This window comes from Ovis aries, chromosome 4 (assembly GCF_016772045.2).
Source record: "Ovis aries strain OAR_USU_Benz2616 breed Rambouillet chromosome 4, ARS-UI_Ramb_v3.0, whole genome shotgun sequence".
NCBI lineage: Eukaryota > Metazoa > Chordata > Mammalia > Artiodactyla > Bovidae > Ovis > Ovis aries.
Genome location: NC_056057.1, coordinates 53,193,993 through 53,213,764, shown reverse-complemented (window position 1 = coordinate 53,213,764; position 19,772 = coordinate 53,193,993). Strand labels below are relative to the sequence as shown.

General features: G+C 40.4%; 2 protein-coding genes across 13 annotated transcripts in view; one reads left to right on the top strand and one right to left on the bottom strand.

Annotated features, from left to right (window-relative positions):
* TFEC (transcription factor EC) overlaps positions 1-1,456 on the bottom strand; it is a 789,619-nt gene extending 788,163 nt beyond the window's left edge. The window contains exon 1 of one of the 2 annotated variants that reach the window (XM_060414728.1): positions 1,305-1,456. The gene's annotated coding sequence lies outside the window, so the exon portion shown is untranslated. The remainder of the gene's footprint in view (positions 1-1,304) is intronic. The other variant, XM_060414723.1, reaches the window with a different exon arrangement.
* Positions 1,457-2,006: 550 nt separating this feature from the next.
* Positions 2,007-19,772, top strand: part of MET (MET proto-oncogene, receptor tyrosine kinase) — a 116,892-nt gene continuing 99,126 nt past the window's right edge. For 5 of the 11 annotated variants that reach the window (XM_060414395.1, XM_042248298.2, XM_060414391.1 and 2 more), the window contains exon 1: positions 2,007-2,218. The gene's annotated coding sequence lies outside the window, so the exon portion shown is untranslated. Of the gene's footprint in view, positions 2,329-19,772 lie in introns of all 11 variants that reach the window. The other 6 variants (XM_060414392.1, XM_060414390.1, XM_060414388.1 and 3 more) reach the window with 3 other exon arrangements.

Below are 19,772 nucleotides of genomic sequence, written 5' to 3'. Positions count from 1 at the left end.
TTCAAAATTGAATCGAAATTTGTTAGTAACTAGAAACTAGGAAACTTCAGGGCTGAAAATATAGATTATTCAGATTTATAATCTATTTCATTACCCAGTTTGCAATGGTTTTGCTGGGTCTTTCTACCACTTAAATTGTAATTTTTTTCTTTTATATTTTTATCATGGCACACAAACTCAGAAAACCTGTTACAGCAACTACATAATACAATCTAAAAACCCAGTTAACATATTGCTATGGAAACCAGGAAATAGAAAAATAGAAACAGCACTCTAATCATTCCTTTGGACAGCTATGGCTACTTGTGTGTGTGTGTAAATTCATTAATTTATTCTTTTATTGAAAGTTTGTACTGAACCCAAATATATAATTCACCTGTCCATAAATATTACCAGCGCCCTTCAACTAGTAAATTAGCATTTTAATGTGATTATTTTAATGTGAAGTAGTCGTTGTTAAATTGTGTCATGTGATATCAGGAAATCTTCGGTAGAACTGGGTTGTTTAGGTGGCCTTGCCAGCCTGCAGTCTCTTGGCACGGTGTGAAAAACACCTGGCTGGGACTTGAGAGCCTGGTTCTAATCTCTCCTCTTTAACTAACCCAGCTGGGTGAGGCTCTTAGGAATTCTTAGGTTCTTGGTTTCCTCATCTGGAAATGGTTCCATGCAGGGCGCTAGTATTACCTCAAATAACAAGAACTTTCCTTTTCCACAAAATTGGGGACTCATGAAGTAATCACTTTTGAGGGTTGAAAGTGCTCTGTGTATTGCCTGCCTCATAAGAAGCTCTCAGGAAAACGATGTGTGCCAACTATATTTTTAATTCTGTGGTAAATAATTCCTGAACCTGCATAGTAAATGCTGTTTTGTTCCTTGACTCTCATTAACTAACAGCCGCCATTATCTGACCACCCCTTGAGAGAGTTGGAAAGGAGAACTGCTAAGTCCTTACAGGCAAGGCTGTAACTTTTATAAGTTTTATATTCAAACATGTGAGATTTTTTAAAAAGCTACCTTAACACAAAATTAATCCACCAAGCCCTCAACCCCCCTTCTTAATATCGTGATTTCCACATTTAAGAATTAACCTTTTGTTCTGTTGTGTTGCTCACTGCCTAGTTATTTAATCAGCCTATTTCCTGCTATGAAGGGGGGTAAAAGGGTGGGGGGGGGTAAGCTAAAGAAGCAAGTTTCCTCAGGGTTAAACTCCTGTTTTTCCTCCCTTCAGAAATCTGAGTTATCATAGTAGGGGATAATCGTTGCATTAATGAAACCATTGGGACAATTTGTCCATCCACTCCTACCTCCATATCTGACAAAGAATTCCCTGTTTGTGTGGTGCCCAAATCTCCGCGTCCCCGGGTCAGCGACCGATGCTAACGGAGATGAAACGCGGGAAAAGCTCTTAAGGAGAGCAGAGCCTCGCGCTTTTCGCGCCGGTAGCGCGGGGGTGCGCGCCTCATGCGCGTCGTGTGCGCGCCTAGTCCTCTCGGTGCGTCAGGGCCGCTAGCCACACGGGCACCAGGAGGGGGAGACTCGCTGCCGCTTATCATCAGGCTGTGCTAACTTCAAACTGCCCGAGCTGAGGCGGGGGAGAGTGCGAGCGGCCAGGGCGAGAAAACTACTCCACCTAGAAAGTTTCACCTTGTCGGGGGCGGGGGAGGGGTGGGAGGAAACGCGACCCCCCGCGGGGCCCGGCGCGGCGCGCGGGCGGCAGGAAGGGCGGGGGCCGATTTCCCCCTCAGGGTGTTGCCAGTCCCCACCTCAGCGGTCCTTGGACCTGTGGACGAGGTGGACGGACCTCGCGCGAGACGGGCGGACACGTGCAGGGGCGGGTGGGCGAGAGCCCGAGTCTGTTCTCCTGGCCGTGCTCCCTCCTGGACGTGCCCGGGCTGCCCCGGGCCGCGCGCGCCGGTGCCCGGCTGAGTCACTGGCCGGGCAGCGCGAGGGTGGGAAGGGGCGGAGGGAGAGCGGGGCGGAGGGAGAGCGCAGCCGGAGGGCGGACTAGCGCGCGGCTGGGCCCGGCCGCAGGTGACCCGGAGGCTCTCGCTGCCCGCGGCGCCCCGAGCGCTTTGTGACCAGATGCGGAGTCCAGCGGAGGGCGGGAGCCAAATGCGGGACGACAGCTGACTTGCTGCGAGGAGGCAGGGAGGCGCGGAGCGCGCGGGTGGTCCCTGCGCGCTTGACTTCTCCTCCGCCGGTTCGTGGGTGCCGCAAGGTAAAACTCCGGCTCGCTTCTGCTCTTCCACCCCCAACCCTGGCCCCTGCCGTTCTGCTCTTTGTTCCCCCGGAGACCTGACTGGTGTTCAGGAGGGCAAGATCAGAAAGGTGGGTGAGAGTTCAGGGGCTTCAGAAACTGAACGGTTGTGGCCCCAGAGGCTAGGTCGAAACTACAATGGGGCTTTTCGTTTTAGGAGGTTGCTTCTGACAACCACCTGTGTGACTCAGGAGAGAGGGGCACTGGGATAGGAGATGGTATGTGACTGTTACTGCCCGCAAGTTTCAAGGCTGTGATCTGACTCATCCTTTACACAAGGGATCGAGTCACCCTGTCGTAGGGTGATGTGACCAGAAAGGATCAAGCAAGCAGTTTTCTAGTTTCCAGCGTAGCTTTATGCGCATTACGTGGGGCAGCTTCCAAGGGGCAGGTGTTTCTGTGAGGGGCTGAATTTTTAATTTCTGGCAAATACACAGGTCTTGTGATCCATCATTTTCAATCTTACTTTCTCTCTTTGCTGGGGCTCTGTGGAGGACATCTGTCTTATTAGGTGAAATAGATTATAACCAGAGGTCAGTCAGTCTGGCGTACTGCTACTGATCCAATAATTAAACCAGAAAAGAAAGTATTTTCACAGACTATTGCCAATGCAGAATTTACTCCAAAGTATGGTTTCACATTTCATACCTTTTATGTTTTAAAAGAGCCATTTACTAATTTGGCAGTTGGAGAGAGTTCCTGTGGCTCATGCATGAATAGTTGCCCAGTGTGTTTTACCTTATCACAGTTTTATATTCAAAGGAGCCCTGAAGCAGAATGAAATATTGTCAACTCTCTTAGGCAAAATAATCAGGATCGTTTAATTGCCAAGTTAAGATGGTCGATGAATATGAGAGGATTGTAAAAATTGACGTTGGAGAGAATATAGGGTATCTGGACTCTCTCCTGAATTTTAAGAAGTGTTCACATTTTGTAGAATTGGGTGGAGACTTATTCTGTCATTTCCATCAACCAGACACATGCACATTGCCATGCAAATGGATTCAGAGACATTATTTTCCTTTACAGCTAAACTATTATAGCTGACTAATGAATTTTTTCTGCATGAGGATGATCTGAAAATGATGTACATCATGTTTCTGTGTGCTTCTAGGATATAAATTGTGCTTTTATGTAAACTGTAAGTGGTGCTTGGATTATTTACAGGTACATAGCTTTTCCTTCTAGGTTTAAGCTTATTAGGTTTTGTTTTAACATGTAAACTTCCCTAATGGAACAAAAAGTGAGGGGCTTTGGTTCCAGTTGTAGACTGCAAGTCTGTGATGTATTCAGTGTTAACTCTTTCTGAACTGCTGAATAATACAAGTAAGATTTACGTCACTCATAAGAAATTTTTTAGTACCAAAACTGGTTAATTCCTTATAAAATTTACTGGTGTTTTAAAAATTCTGTTCAGGCCTGGTTTCAAACTTTACATTGCATAAGCCTATAATTATTAACCTAAATATATTTTGATTTTTAACGTGGTATAATTTATAACATTTAGAAGATGATCTGCTGACTACTGCTTTTTCAAAGATTGCCTTGTTCTTAATACATCACAATAGAGGTTTACATTAAATGTACTCTATGTCCCTTCAGAATTAGTGGATGAGGTTTTTCTGAATGATAAAGATGTATTAGATTAAACCACAGCCAGTCGGTATGAAAGTTCATAAGTAGTATTTTCATAACTTTTAAACCTACAGTAGAAGAAAAACGATACTTTTGTAAGCAGGAGAAAACCCCTTATAAATTCCTGTTAAGACTACAACCTACTATAATCTTGAAATTCTTTAACATTTGTTTAAAGGAGGATTAGACTAAGAAATGCATTTCAAAAATCAATTTCCTTAACTGTTGGTAAAAAAAAAATAGTTCAAAATGACATTAGTCTAATTTGCCTTTTACACATCTCTGTAATAGCCTCAAGAAACTTTTTCTCAAATGTGGTCACCTCACAACAAGGTGAATAATCAAAAGGGCTACCATTCTCTCAGGAGACACACCTTTCTCTGACTGCACCTATACCCTTGGTGACACATTCATGACTACAGTTCCCTGCAAATTGAGAGCACCTCCCATCTCTCTGCTGCCTTCCTCCTCATCCGTCTTTGGTTTGGTTAGAGCTGCTTTCAAGTCTTCTGTGCCTCCATATCTTGTGATTTCATAGTTTCTTCTTTACTGTCATTAGGTTCACCAAAATCATCTGTGATTTCCTTTCCCTGTCATCCCCAGTATTTCTCTTGAGCTGCTAATGTTTGTTCATGGAAAACTGAATTTCCTAATTGTGCCACCTTAAAGGAAGAAAATATGCAGAGTCAAGTGCCAGGGAATTAATCTCCTTTACCTCACTGGTGTGTGTTGAAACTGGTGTCTTTGACACTTAGCCCTCCGGGCAGAGTTTCTCCATGGGCTTTCCTCAGTGTAAAATAGTCACTTCTTAGTAATAAATGATGAATATACTGACTAATGTCAATTCAGGATCACTTTGATTCCCTGTTCTTAACGGAGTTGCTCCCAGGCCCACATTTGCCTTAGCAAAAAATAGCTAAGAACTGTAACTTAAACATCATATGTGTTTGGTACTAGAGGAACACTTTTAGAAAGGAAGAAATGAAATATCTGCCCTTGAAGAATTAGATATTCAGAAACCAATCACATGCAAAATGGAATCAAGGTCCATAATTGTTAGAGGGATCTCATAAGCGAATGACAACCTTAGGAAAAAAATTCTATTATTTAATAGCAAAGAGATCAACATACTTGCTATTAAGATAATTTTTTTTTAAATCACAAGATTGGAACTTAAAATTTTGAAGCTGCTTGTGAGTGTATCATCTTTCTGATACTACAACACCTTTACAAAATAGGCACGGTTGATACCAATATCTTAACCTTCTCATATTATCAACAAGGCAACTGTGCATAAGCCTAGCCCACATGCTATTTTCATGGCACCACACAGCCTCTGCCCAGTCATCAAGGAAGGTTTACTATTTGAACCATTTTCCACTGAGGTGTATGTTGGGATTCTTCAGTTAGTGATAAATGATGACTATAACATTTCTAGTCTCAGGAGTTTTTCTCATCTTCTTTTTTTCCAGTTCTCTTTTTCCTTTCTTGTTCTTTTTGTAGTAAAGCATACCAAGAAAGACCTTCATTCATATGTGTGGGGCATTCTCCTATTATCAGATTAGAGCTGTGAGTAATTTTGTAATCTACACTTCTATCAGAAACCCCATTCTCAGATATCTCTTCAGCTGTGTTTAACAGTTTAGTATATTCCCCCTGGGATTTGTTTCAATAAAAACATCCAGTAAAATCTGACCACTTTGTTTTTCAAGGGACAAAATGAAGAATGTGTTTTTATAAGCTGTAAAATGTAATTGAGAGAAAAATCACATGTATGGCATTTGTAACAGGAGGTGTGAGCATAGTGAAATAAAAAAACAACAGTGAACTAGCCAATCACATACCCAGGTATACATATTTCTTTGTGATTGTGTAAATTTGTGCAAGTATGTTTATACAGGTTACTCTTGTGGTTTTATATTTCTATAAGAAATTCTGTAGCTATAAGGCAATTAGAAATTATATAAAAATTAATGAGCCATATAGATTATATAGTGGTCTATAGGATTTGAAAAGTGTTTTTTCTAATATAACAAAGAATTATTGTGAAATTTGGCCTGAGCAATTATGAAATATGGTCAAAGAATCACAGGTTCTAGTGAAAGCCAGTTTCTTGTACTCTTAAGAATGTGTTTGAGGGTTTAGGCATTCAGGATAAACTGTTATGCACCTACCAGGCATAATTCTAGACTCTGTCAATGCAGCAAAGAATAAAACAGACAAAAGTCTCTGACTTCATGTTGCTGTGTTTTATATTGAAGAAGGCAAACTAAATAAAATACAGAAATAAAATGTATGTGAGGTGGTGAACTGTGGTGTTGGAGAAGACTCTTGAGAGTCCCTTGGACTGCAAGGAGATCCAACCAATCCATTCTGAAGGAGATCAGCCCTGGGATTTCTTTGGAGGGAATGACGCTTAAGCTGAAACTCTAGTACTTTGGCCACCTCATGCGAAGAGCTGACTCACTGGAAAAGACTCTGATGCTGGGAGGGATTGGGGGCAGGAGGAGAAGGGGACGACCGAGGATGAGATGGCTGGATGGCATCACTGACTTGATGGATGTGAGTCTGAGTGAACTCCGGGTGTTGGTGTTGGACAGGGAGGCCTGGCGTGCTTCGATTCATGGGGTCGCAAAGAGATGGACACGACTGAGCGACTGAACTGAACTGATGAGAGCTATAAGGAAGCATAAAGTAGAGAGAGTAGTAAGATCAGAGGGAATAGACTGGTGACTGAAAAATTCAGTAGTGGGTCAGAGAATGCCTTAATTCAAAGGTGACCTTTGAGCTATAACCTAAAGGAAATCAAACAATGAGGCATGTGGATATCTGGAGCAAAACCTCTCCTTTGCATTCCTTGAGAGTGTCATTCTCATTTTTTTTCTCTCTGGAATTTTGCGATGGACAGCTATACATGGACTCCCTGGTCATTTATGGGAAGTACTGGGACAGTGCCTGCCATACTTCCTTATAGTCTCAAAGGTGAGGTTGAAGGAGAGACCCACATCCCTTGGTTTGAGTACTATGAAAGGAAAGAACCATGAGATTTTCTTGCATTTATTCCCACACCTCATTCTTGATCAGTGATAGTGCTCCATTCAGACAGTTTTACTTCTTATTTTCTACACTGTGAGCCTGGCCTAATGGAATTTGATTAGAGTAATACTCAACAGCCTTTGTCACAGATCCCTTTCATAGTATAAATCTGGAGACAGCAAAGGAGGCAGTTGCTGATGGTTTACAACTTCTGTCTACTATGTACTTCTTTTCTTGCCTTCTCTCTCTGTCCTTCCTTTTCCCTTTCCAGTGTTAAATCAGTATGTTGAATTTTCTTCTTCTTTTCTTCTTTCCCACTTACGTTTTGTCTATATGCTGTATAAAGATTTGTAAACAGGTAACCTAAATAAGTAAAACTAACCCTTTTACTAGGAAACAACAATTTGCTCAGAAAAAGCCCTAGCAAAGCAATGCTCAAAATTCTCCAAGCTAGGCTTCAACAGTACGTGAACCATGAACTTCCAGATGTTCAAGCTAGATTTAGAAGAGGCAGAGGAACCAGAGACCAAATTGCCAACATCCGTTGGATCATAGAAAAAGTAAGAGAGTTTCAGAAAAACATCTGCTGCTGCTGCTGCTAGGTTGCTTCAGTTGTGTCCAACTCTGTGCGACCCCATAGACAGTAGCCCACCAGGCTCCCCCGTCCCTGGGATTTTCCAGGCAAGAATACTGGAGTGGGTTGCCATTTCCTTCTCCTTTATTGACTATGCCAAAGCCTTTGACTGTGTGGATCGCATCAAACTGTGGAAAATTCTTCAAGAGATGGGAAATTCTTCAGACCACCTGACTTACCTCCTGAGAAATCTGGATGCAGCTTAAGAAGCAACAGTTAGAACTGAACGTGGAACAACAGACTGATTCCAAATCAGGAAAGGAGTATGTCAAGGCTGTATACTGTCACCCTTCTTATTTAACTTATATGCAGAGTACATCATGAGAAATGTTGGACTGGAAAAAGCACAACCTGGAATCAAGATTGCTGGGAGAAATATCAATAACCTCAGAAATGCAGATGATACCACCCTTATGGCAGAAAGCAAAGAAGAACTAAAGAGCCTCTTGATGAAAGTGAAAGAGGAGAGTGAAAAAGTTGGTTTAAAACAACATTCAGAAAACTAAGATCATGGTATCTGTTCCTATCACTTCATGGCAGATAGGTGGGGAAACAGTGGAAATAGTGAGAGACGATTTGGGGGGGCTCCAAAATCACTGCAGATGGTGACTGCAGCCATGAAATTGAAATACACTTGCTCCTTGGAAAAAGTTATGACCAACCTAGACAGCATATTAAAAAACAGTCATTACTTTGCCAACAGAGGCCTGTCTAGTCAAAGCTATGGTTTTTCCAGTAGTCATGTATGGATGTGAGAGTTGGACTATAAAGAAAACTGAGCACCAAAGAATTGATCCTTTTGAACCGTGGTTGGAGAAGACTCTTGAGAGTCCCTTGGACTGCAAGGAGATCCAACCAGTCCATCCTAAAGGAAATCAGCCCTGAATATTCATTGGAAGGACTGATGCTGAAGCTGAAACTCCAATACTTTGGCCACCTGATGTGAGGAACTGACTGATTTAAAAGACCCTGATGCTGGGAAAGATTGGGGGCAGGAGGAGAAGGGGACGACAGAGGATAAGATGGTTGAATGGCATCACCGACTCAATGGACATGAGTTTGAGTAAACTCTGGGAGTTGGTGACAGACAGGAAGTCCTGGCGTGCTGCAGTCTATGGGGTCTCAGTCGGACACAACTGAGCAACTGAACTGAACTGAAGAGAGGGCAGCCACTGCTTGGCATCATCAGAGTTGCTGTGAGGCTCAGTGAGTGGCGTGGGACCATGTGGTGTCTTTCAGAATTTTTAAACCTAGAAATCTCTCAGTTTTAAAATGTTGACTCAATATCTTTAAAATTGTGCAAGCTATAGAGCCAAAGTGTCTGCAGGCCAGATTTAACTCCTGGTGGTCTCGCTTGTGTTCTTGGCCACAATTCTGCCTGCCAAGTAGTCCCATGTCTTAGCTTCAGATACTGTTTAATTCAGCAGCATGCATGGGCAAAGAACCCCAGACCGCTCTGTAAAGTACTTTATCTTTAAAGGTCTCAGGCTTTTTACCTCACTGGAAAATTGGCTTAGCAATTTTAAAAAGAGATATTCTCTAATTCATCATCTATATTGGCACATACTTGTTTTCCTAAACTCATCAACCCACATACTTTCTATCAAACTATGTATATTCTGAACTAAAGAGTAGTATAGTTATTTCATTCTTAAACTACAGCAATATTTTTTTGAAATCTAAATTCATTATAACTTTATATTTCACATTTTATTTCCATGTTCTCATTCAGAATAAACTCTGTTTGGAATACTGGTGCTTTCTTTGTTCTGTTTTTTACAATCTGTCTAACTTCACCAGTTGTTATTCCTCTACTACTGAAATTCAAAACGTGCACTGGTTTCAAGTGCCTTTTAAAAGCCCTCCTATTTTTGCAAACCTAGTTTTTCCAAAGGAATAAAAGCTCATAGGTTGTGCACTAACTTGTTTCCTTTAATCCTAAAAACTCAGTGAAATACCCAGGCTAGCGGCCTTCCGGAAGGCTATTGTGTTAGAACGGAAGATTATGTACTGTATTTCTTCCTACTATTTTAAATGCAAATATAATAATATATCATGAAGCTGTGTACATATTAAGATCAGTGGCCTTTTCCTGTTTTGAAATGATCTCTTGTTCTTTGGTAGTTGGAAATCTGAATCTAGCACCTAGAATCTTGGGTCCAATTTTAAAGTGGTATGTAAAAATAAGAATTGACTTGGAGAAATTCAAATATACTTCAGTTGTTCAATAAGATTATGGGATTTTTCTGGGTTTTAATATTTTCTTGAAAATATCAAGAGTATTCAGAGCTAGAGATTTGAAATAATGTGTCTTTACAAATCAGAGAGAGGTGGAGTGAATTTGTTTAGCAGAAGACAGGTTGTCTCCTTTGAGGCCTAATCATGTGGGAAAGTAAAACCTAGACAAGTTTTAGGTCCATAAGATAACTCAGACTATCTTTAAAAATAAATTTTGGCTTTTCTCAGGAGTAAAGTATGTTTAAACCAACATTTTGGCTCTTAAAATTTAAACCTAGAGGTCTTTTAAAGGAAATTTAATCCCTGTGTTTTTGATTCACTAAATCCTAAATCATTACCCATAAACTGTATGTCTCTCTAAGCTCTTTGATGTCTAAGAAATCTTTGAAATAATGTAAGCCCCCTTTTGTTCTAGAAAAATAGGAAGTTGGTTTTTGTTAAGGGTCAGTAAACAGCATCTTCAAAAATCTGAGTTAGGTCTAAAATCCTGCAACCATGACAAAATGGATGTTTGAATGAATACTAATGCATTTTTCTGTGCAATGTGGAAAATGTAAGTGCTTTTAAAGACCTTGCTTACTATTGGTATTCCATTGTAATCTTTACTAACCCCAAGGAAATTATTTTGGAACAACTCCTTCTTTTTTAATTGTAATATAAAGTCCAAATGTTTATCATTTTATCCTGGCACACAGTAGGTGCTCAGTAAATATTTTGTTAAATGTTAAGTGAATGGTTTCTGCCCAGAACCTTCCAGCTAATGTCAATCTTTTTATTCAGTATCAATATCCATCTGTCATATTTTGGAATGAGATCTGAGTCAGTGACCTGATTCAACAAATTTAAAAAATAAACCATTTAACTAAACATATGACACTTATTGAAATTCATTCCGTACCATGAAGAAACAGCCTTACAAAGAGTGCTGAAAACAGGAAGGAATTTCTAGGCTAATTTGATTAAATATTCAGTTGTTAACATATGCTTTCTAAAAATTGATTTTTCCCCCCTTTTACTGTTCCTGCCATCCTTCTATCCACCTTGACATACTTACTGATTGAAAGCTTTGCACAGAAAAGGGCAGGTCGTTTGTATCTGTAAGCAAGAGCAGCAAGTTCAAACAGACTTGGAAAACATAATGCTATAATCGTAAGTGGCCATAATGTAAGAGGGGAGAGGAGGGCGCTCCACAGTAATAGTGGTGTTTAGTTTTGCTCCAAGTTGTATAGGTGTCACATCTTTGAACTCTGTTGTGGGGGAGCGAAAATACCTTCTTACTGTAGTTAGATTTCCTGTTTATGAGTATAAATAAATATCTTCTGGTACCTAGGCTTCCCATATAGACTTGGAATAAACATGTAGCTTTAAGTGCAATTGAAATGCACATGATTAGAGTATTGAAGGCTATGGAGACAGTAATTTCTCTCCAAAAGAAAAAAAGTGGTATTTGGACGAAGGCATAGAACTGAATCATGGTCATTGACATTCTTCTTGATACCATGTTGTGAATTTCTAACAACTCATCACATTTTGTCCCCAGAAAAGCTTTCCTGGTCAAAAGTGTGTTGTTTCTATATGACATTGGGGTGCCAGAATTTGATTTATTGTTTTTTATTTTTTTAATATATCTTGGTGGGGACAAAAAGGAAATGTGTGCTATTATGGTCTTGAATTGGAGGCTTTTTTAGGTGAATCTGAAAGTTTGCTGACTACATATATTATCATTAAACTTGTTTTGAAATTTGTTTGTAGGTAACAGTGTATAAGGAGTAACTTATTTGTATGGTTTTGACATTCTTAATTTCTGTTTCAATGGTTGACCAAACCATCAGTAATAACTAAAAATTCAGGGGATTTTTTAAACTCAAAAGGTCTCACAGCCTGGTAAATGAGCAGTCAAATGCTTCTGTACTTGTACATTTGGAAAATGTGATTCAATTTAAGACATTTTTGCAATAACTCTCACGCTGCAAGTATAGGAAATAGATAACGAAGGAGAAGACCTGCAGGTTTTGCCAGGGCATTGGGTCAACAAGGTTAAAGGAAGGGAGAGGTGGGTGGATACGCTTAAGGGTCATGGATTTGGGTGCATTGCAAGTCATGGAGTGTCCCAATAGGAGTCAGGCTGCCACCTTCTGAATAGGAAAAAAGTTGGTCAAAGCTGTTTGGAATCAAGGGAAGCTCACAGGAAAATGGTAGGCATATGATAAGCAAGGTCAAAACCCTCCAACTCTGTCACGTGTGGTTTGATTCTGGGAGAAATGATAGACTACCATCTAGCCATTTCTAAATCAAGCCTGTCTATCCTACTGTTAGCTACCAGTAAGAATAACAGGAATATGTAGCAGAAAAAGAAAGAACTTTGATTTTGCATGTCAGAGGCATGTCCTGTGCACTCTTTTAGCTACACACGAACACTGTAAATGAAATTCTGAGTTCTCAGAACAAATTAAAGAGTATTAAAAGAAAAACCAAAATTAAAAATGTTTTACACCATTTTCATGACTAAAATTTTCTAGCATATCAGGGTATTGTAATGGATCCATTACTGTTAGAACCAAAAGTTACGGCCCTTAAAACTGTGGTGGTTGGTGGTTTAGTCACTAAGTCGTGTCCAACTCTTGTAGCCCCATGTACTGTAGCCTGCCAGGCTCCTCTGTCCACGGGATTCTCCAGGCACGAATATTGGAGTGGGTTGCTGTTTCATTCTCTAGGGGACCTTCCAACCCAGGAATCAAACCCAGGTCTCCTGTATTGCAGGCAGATTCTTTACCCATTGAGCTATGAGGGAAGTATATCAAGGTATTGTAATGCATCTATTACTGTTAGAATCAAGAGTTATAGCCCTTAAAACTATATCCATAGTTACTTTTCGATTTGGGTTATCATCTGCAGTGGACATATATTAACTTTTCTTGCAAATATTATTTTGAGACCATTTCTTTGGGTTTCAATTGCACAGAATTCATGCTGGAGTATGTGTAAGAATTGTACTTCTCATGTTCTAAACTTCGTTGTCTAAGAGTTAAGGAAAACTTCTCTCAAGAGCTGCCTTCACTTCCTGTCTTTATGCTCCTCTGGGAGTGTTAGGTGAGTGTCATTTGATTCTGGCTTCACATTCAGGCAGAATCCCTCCAACACTGTCCAAAGTGAGCCTATGACCTGACTACTATCTAGTTAAGATAGACAGCAGACAGAGAGAATCATTTAGGGCCTAGATGAAACTCTGGACCTAAAATATTACCCTAGCTAGTTTTTTAATTGATTGTAAAAGTGTACAATAAATATTTTAAGTTCTGTCATTTTATTTACATATAAAGAAGCAGCCAAAGCATAAGTTGTTGACAGAAGGAAATGTTCTCCTAACAGATATAAAAGTACGTTTTGGACTTTTTAAGGTTCACTTGTAGTTCAGTTGGTGAAGAATCCGCCTGCAATGCAGGAGACCCTGGTTGGATTCCTGGGTTGGGAAGATGTGCTGGAGAAGGGATAGGTTACCCACTCCAGTATTCTTGGGCTTTCCTTGTGGCTCAGCTGGTAAAGAATCCTCCTTTAAAGAGGGAGACATGGGTTTGATCCCTGGGCTGGGAAGATCCCCTGGAGAAAGGAAAGGCTACCCACTCCAATATTCTGGCCTGGAGAATTCCATGGACATGGGGTCCCAAAGAGTCGGACACAACTAAGAGATTATCACTTTCACTTTCTGTCATATCAGAATTAAGATACTTCTAAATTTATTTCAGTCTCATTAACACATTTGGACTGTTCATTGAAATCTATAAGTTAAGGTTCAATGATTTTAAACATTCTTAGGGTTTTCAAATAGCTTACCAAAAAAATATGTTCTTTAAATCACTAGAAAAGTACAGATATAACCCTGGACAGTTTCACTAATGACAATGAAAGGTGACGGTCCTAGAATCTATGTCATAACTTGATTAATTGCTTTTCAAATGTTATTAAGGATTCTGAATGAATAATGAGATTGGTGTTTAGTATCAAGGCTCCCTCACAATTCCTAAATGGGTTTTAATTTTCAGAGTTAAATAATCATTATATCGAATTCATTTCTTTAACATCTTTAGACTGTTAGTTGAGAACAGAGTATCTATTTCAATATGTTTTTCTTTTCCCTGATGTTATTCCTTACAGATTTCAATAATAATGGTTTTGAAATAAAAACAGTCCAATTCTGGCATTTCCTCTTAATAAAGGTTCATAGATCTGATGAATTATATAAACATTACAAGGAATTCACTACAAAGATTATGATTATGGGGCCATTTAATTGTCAAATCTGCCTTGCTGCCTGTTCAGATACTCAGTAAAAATGAGCATTGTGTATTAGGATAAATATTACCTTGAGAACTTACTTTTATTTTTGCTTTGGTCATTGCCCATTTTGACCAGTCTATAGTACCTGCTTCTCTTACCAGCATATCTGTTTACTTGTCTGTAGTCTCATTTTTACCTCTTACCACCACAGTGATTGGGCTTCCCTGGTGGCTCATCTGGTAAAGAATCTGCATGCAATGCCGGAGATCTGGGTTCGATCCCTGGGTTGGGAAGATCCCCTGGATAAGGGAACAGTTACCTATTCTAGCCTGGAGAATTCCATAAACTGTATAGTCCATGGGGTTGCAAAGAATTGGACACGACTGAGTGACTTTCACTAGTGGTTACAAGCTTCCATTATTCCCTCAAGTTCTTGAATCTCTTTGGCTCCCCTTCTCAGTGTAGTATCTTCACTTGTAACTTAAAGAGTAAACAGAGTCCTAGATGGTTTCCATCTCACCCATTATTACCTCCTTGCTTCTGTGTGAGATGATGAAATGGTCTTTTCAACTTACGGTCTTGATCTCGTTCCCCACATCTTTAAGCCCCTTGCTCCATCTGTCCCACTTTCCCTACCAACCCCTCTCATCTTTAAATCCTCTATCACCATTTTTCACTCAGCCCTTACTCAACTTGCTTCTTCTAGGAAGAAAGAATACACATATGTCACACACCTGATAAGATCCATAATATACAGTTACCTTAAGTATTCAATCGTATTTCTGCCTTATCCTTTAAAGAATTTCTGAAAATCTCTTAAGTGAAAGTAAAAGTGAAGTCGCTCAGTCATGTCCGACTCTTTGGGACCCCATGGCCTGTAGCCTACCAGGCTTCTTGGCCCATGGGATTTTCCAGGCAAGAATACTGGAGTGGGTTTACCATTTCTTTCTCCAGGAGATCTTCCTGACCCAGGGGTTGAACCCGGGTCTCCCGCATTGTAGGCAGACGCTTTACCATCTCATTTTTTTCTACTGCCATTCATTTTTTAACTCATTCAACTCAAGCAGTTTGTTCCCTGCACTCAAGAAAGTATCTTCTAAACACTGGAAGCCTCATTGCCAAATCTGACAGATAGTTCTTTTATTACCACTTGATCCTTCTATGAGATCTGATACTATACACCTTGCTTTTTCTTTCTTGAAATTTCTCTTCAAGCTTCTGAAATGCCACTCAAACCTTTTTTTTTTTTTTTTTTTTTGCCTTTAGATATAAAGTTTAGATTCTGGTCCTCTTCAGGGTTTCATCTGAATACCTCTTTCCCTTACTGAACATGTCCATAGGTGATATCACTTACCTCCATGACCTCAAGTACTCTCATAGGTCATTTCTGACTCCCTCTTTTCTCCTGACCACTATGCCCTTGTTGTTAACCACCTTAAAGACACTGCCACTTGAATGACAAACAGATACCTCAGTTATTAACTGAAGTATTATTTTTGCCCCAAAACTCTTCTCTGCCTATTTTCCTTATCTTTGATTATTACATACAAGACATTGTATAGTCATCTTTGATTTCTCATCTCCTTTGTGGTCAAAATCCCTGTTGAATCACTGTCACATAAATTTCTAATTTAGTACTTTTTTTCTGTCCTCTCCGTATTGCCAGGGTTTTTGTTCAGGATAATTCTTTCATTTATTAATTTATTCCATTATCTATTCTTCAACAAATTCTTATCAAGTGCCATGAATGACACTACCTGCTGTACTTTCAGTTATGTCAAGCTCTTTGCGACACTATTGACTGTAGCCCACCAGGCTCCTCTGTCCATGGGGATTCTCCTGGCAAGAATGCTAGAGTGGGTTGCCATGCCCTCCTCCAGGGGATCTTCCCAATCCAGGGATAGAACCTGTGTCTCTAAAGTCTCATGCATTGGCAGGCAGGCTCTTTACCACTGGTGCTGCTTGGGAAGCCCTAATGGCGCTATACCAAGGGCTAAAGACGGAGCTTGTAGCCTGGTGGGAGTTATGAATAAGTAAATTACAATACAACATTATAAAATCTAGATAAGGGAAAGGCAGGTTTGATGTATTAGCACTTGGGGGAGTTCCTAATCCCATCCTAGAGGGCAAAGGAGGCATTGGTGAAAGCTTCCAGAAGTGTTTCCTAAGATGAGACTTGAAGAGACAGTAAGAGTTAACCAGTTGAAGGTGAGGGCAGAAGTGTTCCATAAAGAAAGATCTACATGGTGAAACCCAGAGTAGGAGAACACATGGCTTGCTTCAATTCATGCAAAGACAGGATGGCTGGAGCCTGGATTTCTCAGGAGGTGATGGCAAGTGTCAAGGTAGGAGAATTAGGCAGAAGCCACATCATGCATGGCTTTTAAGCTGTGCTAAGGAGTTGATCTATTTTTAAACATAAAAAAATGATATAATCAGACCATCTTTTTAGAAAGATATCTCTGCTACATTGGGGAATGGATGATCAGGGATAAGAAGGGAGAGGGAAGATCAAGTAATAAGTACAAGCAAGAAGTGATACTGCCCTGGGGATAGATATAGGTGGACATATTTAAAATACCTGAAGGGAGGAGTTAGGCATGATGGGAATGTGGGAATGGAGATAGGATATGGAATGGGCGGAACAAGTATCATGGGAGTAGATGGAGGTGCCAGAAGTTCTATCCAACTGCTCCTTTGTAGTCACCCTTTTCACCAACCTGTTGGCGCTGGTGTGCCCAAGCACACAGTTCTCTCTCCGTTCCCTACACGCCTTCCCTTGGTGGTCTCCTTCATGTCATGGTTTTTCATACCATTAATATGCAGATAGCTTTCTAATTTAAGTCTCTAGTCCAGATCTTTCTCCTTAACTCCAGGGCTCAAATATCCAACTGCAAACTCAGTATCTCATTTTGGGTGTCTAAGAAGTATCTCAAGCATGAGCAAAACTAAACTTCTGATCTTCACACAGCCCTGCCAAACTTGCTCCACCCTCCTGCTCCTCAGTATCTGTGACTGGCAGAGTCATTCTCCCTTTACCAAAGCCAAAATCTTTTAGCACATTCTTGACTCCTTTTTTCCTCACACACCTCACCTCCAAATCCATCTGCAAATCCTTTTAGCTCTGTGTTCAAAATATGACCAGAATTCAGTCACCTCTCATCATTTATTCTTTTCTCTTGGCCTAGGCGCCCGCCATCACTCACCTGGACATTACAGCAGCTTCCCAATCCCTAACCAGCATCATGTCTCTGTTTTATCACTATCCCACCTCCTGCCGCCGGAAATCTCTCACACCTAGTCAAAGTGATTCTTTTAAAGTATAATCACTTCCTTGTTCACCACTCTGCAATGGCTTCACATTTCCCTCCAATAAAAGCTCAAGACTACAAGGTCCTGCTTGCTCTGATTCTTTGTCTTCTCTGATATAATCTCCTAGTCACTGAGGTACAGGCTTACTGGCCCCTGTGCTGTGCATTCTTCATCCTTTGATGCTGGTTTTTTGTTTGTTTGGTGTTTTTTGCCAGTAACATTCATCAACTTCTTTTATTCACATTCTGAAACTGCTTTATTTGTTGAGAACACTTAACAAACAATATAAATACTTCTGGCATGGAGCCCTGCATTTTTTCTCAACACTTATTCATCAGCTTCTAATATACTACATGATTGATTTAACTGTTTTATGTATTTGTTGTCTGGAACCACCTGTCATAAAGTACATTCCACAACAGCAGGCATGTTTGTTTTGTTTACTGATATACCCCCACACATCTTGCATATATTAGGCTCTCAATAAATATTGGTCAAATTTAGTCTTAAATAGCTGTTGAACAGGACTTCCCTGGTGGCTCAGTGGTAAAGAACCCACATGCCTCAGAGCAACTAAGCTTGTGAGCCACAACTATTGAGCCTGTACTCTAGAGCCCAAGAAATGCAACTACTGAGCCCGTGTACCCTAGAACCCATGCTCCACACAGCAAGAGAAGCCACCGCAACTAGGAGCCCATGCGTCACAACTAGAGAAAACTTCCACACTGCAATGAGGACACAGCCAATAAATAAATAAGTACTTTCTAAAAAACAGCTGTTGAACATACAAAACTGATGCTTGAGAGATGGACTTCTGGACTCTCTGGACGTAAAGATATGAAGATACAGATCTAGGAGTCTTTGTTTTATTGGAAATCTTCATCCTCTATTGCCTGGGAAGATGCAGTGACCTTCTGTTATGTCTTCTGGCCCCTAGCTTCTTTCCCCTCCAATCCATTCACCACACTGCCACCAAAGTTGTCTAATTACAGTTATAAGTAGGCTGGTTTCCATGTCCTGATTAAAATTTCCCAGGGACTCTCCAATACTAAAAGAGTGCAGACCCCTCAGCAGGATTGTAAGACTTTCTGTGATGTGCTCCGTTTAACCTTAATCCACACCCAGGCCCAGCCCACACAGCTTCTGTGCCAGTTACAGTATCCTAAACAGCCCTGCACATTCTCCCCACGGCGCCTGCATGGGTGTTGTCTCTGTCCAGAGTATCTGTCTCCTGCCTTGACTGTGCCTTAGCAACTCCAGCTCATCCGATATAGTAATATCTTCACTCTGAAATACTCTGTGGCCCATCCTTTACCGTAGTTAGCTCCCCTTCCCTATATTCCTCCAGAGATGCACACCCATCTGGAATGCACGACCTAGAGGGCAGTGAGTGGGGCAGGAGGCTGGAACTGCCAACCAGTGGGCAGCACCTGTATGGTTAGCAAGTTTTTTTGGTATCTTGACCTCTTTCCTCTGTTTCTCTCCCTCAGACACACATATACCCTGCTCTGAATTATTTTTCCTTGATTAGTTATATAAATGCAATCCTGAGCACACTTGTTTTTAAGTTGTCCTAACCTTTTGGTTTATTGATTTTTCAAAGATGCAGAGTGTTTACTGAGGATCAGATATTGGATTCAATTCTTATTTTTCTATTCTGTTCTATTTTTATGAGGATTGCTTTGTTTGGCATTCCTTATTTAAAAGTATTTAAGATTTCTGTAGAAGGTTTTATTTGAATCTTTTATTCTCTGATTATTGATCTCAATGTAGTGATATTTACACGCTTTTTTCTCTCAACACAGTTAGAACTGTGTTACGTTTACGCAAGGAATCCACATTTATACAAAATGTGGCCAGTTTTGTTATTTCTTCTATTCACATCATTTTCTTGTTTTCTAAAAGTTTTTTTATACTTTGCCTGAAAAGAAAATGTTATATACTGACAAAATTCACCTTGAAAAGTGTCCCTGGTTCACTTCACCACCAGAGAGTCTACCTGGTAACTTTGATTTCCAGAAAAGTTCTCATGTGTGAGCAAAATAAAATTCAGGCTTACCCTAAGAACTAAGTGCAAATAGTGGTAAAGGACTCCATATTTCAGGGTCACAGCCTGGCCTTTGGCATCCTTATGTGTCTCTTTTTCTGTTTTCCCCTGGATTCTGCTCTCTCTTTATGGTGACAGGGGCCATGACATAAATAGGTCCACTTACCACCAGCTTTCCTCTGCAGGCATTTGATTTCTGCTCTAGGTTAACACCGGAAGAGATTAATCAGTTATATAAACTCACTCTTGAGCACAGTTCTCCCCATTTGGAATTCACTGTGTCTTATACCGAGAGCATTTTCAACCACCGAGGGAGGGAAATGTCTGATTCATTAATG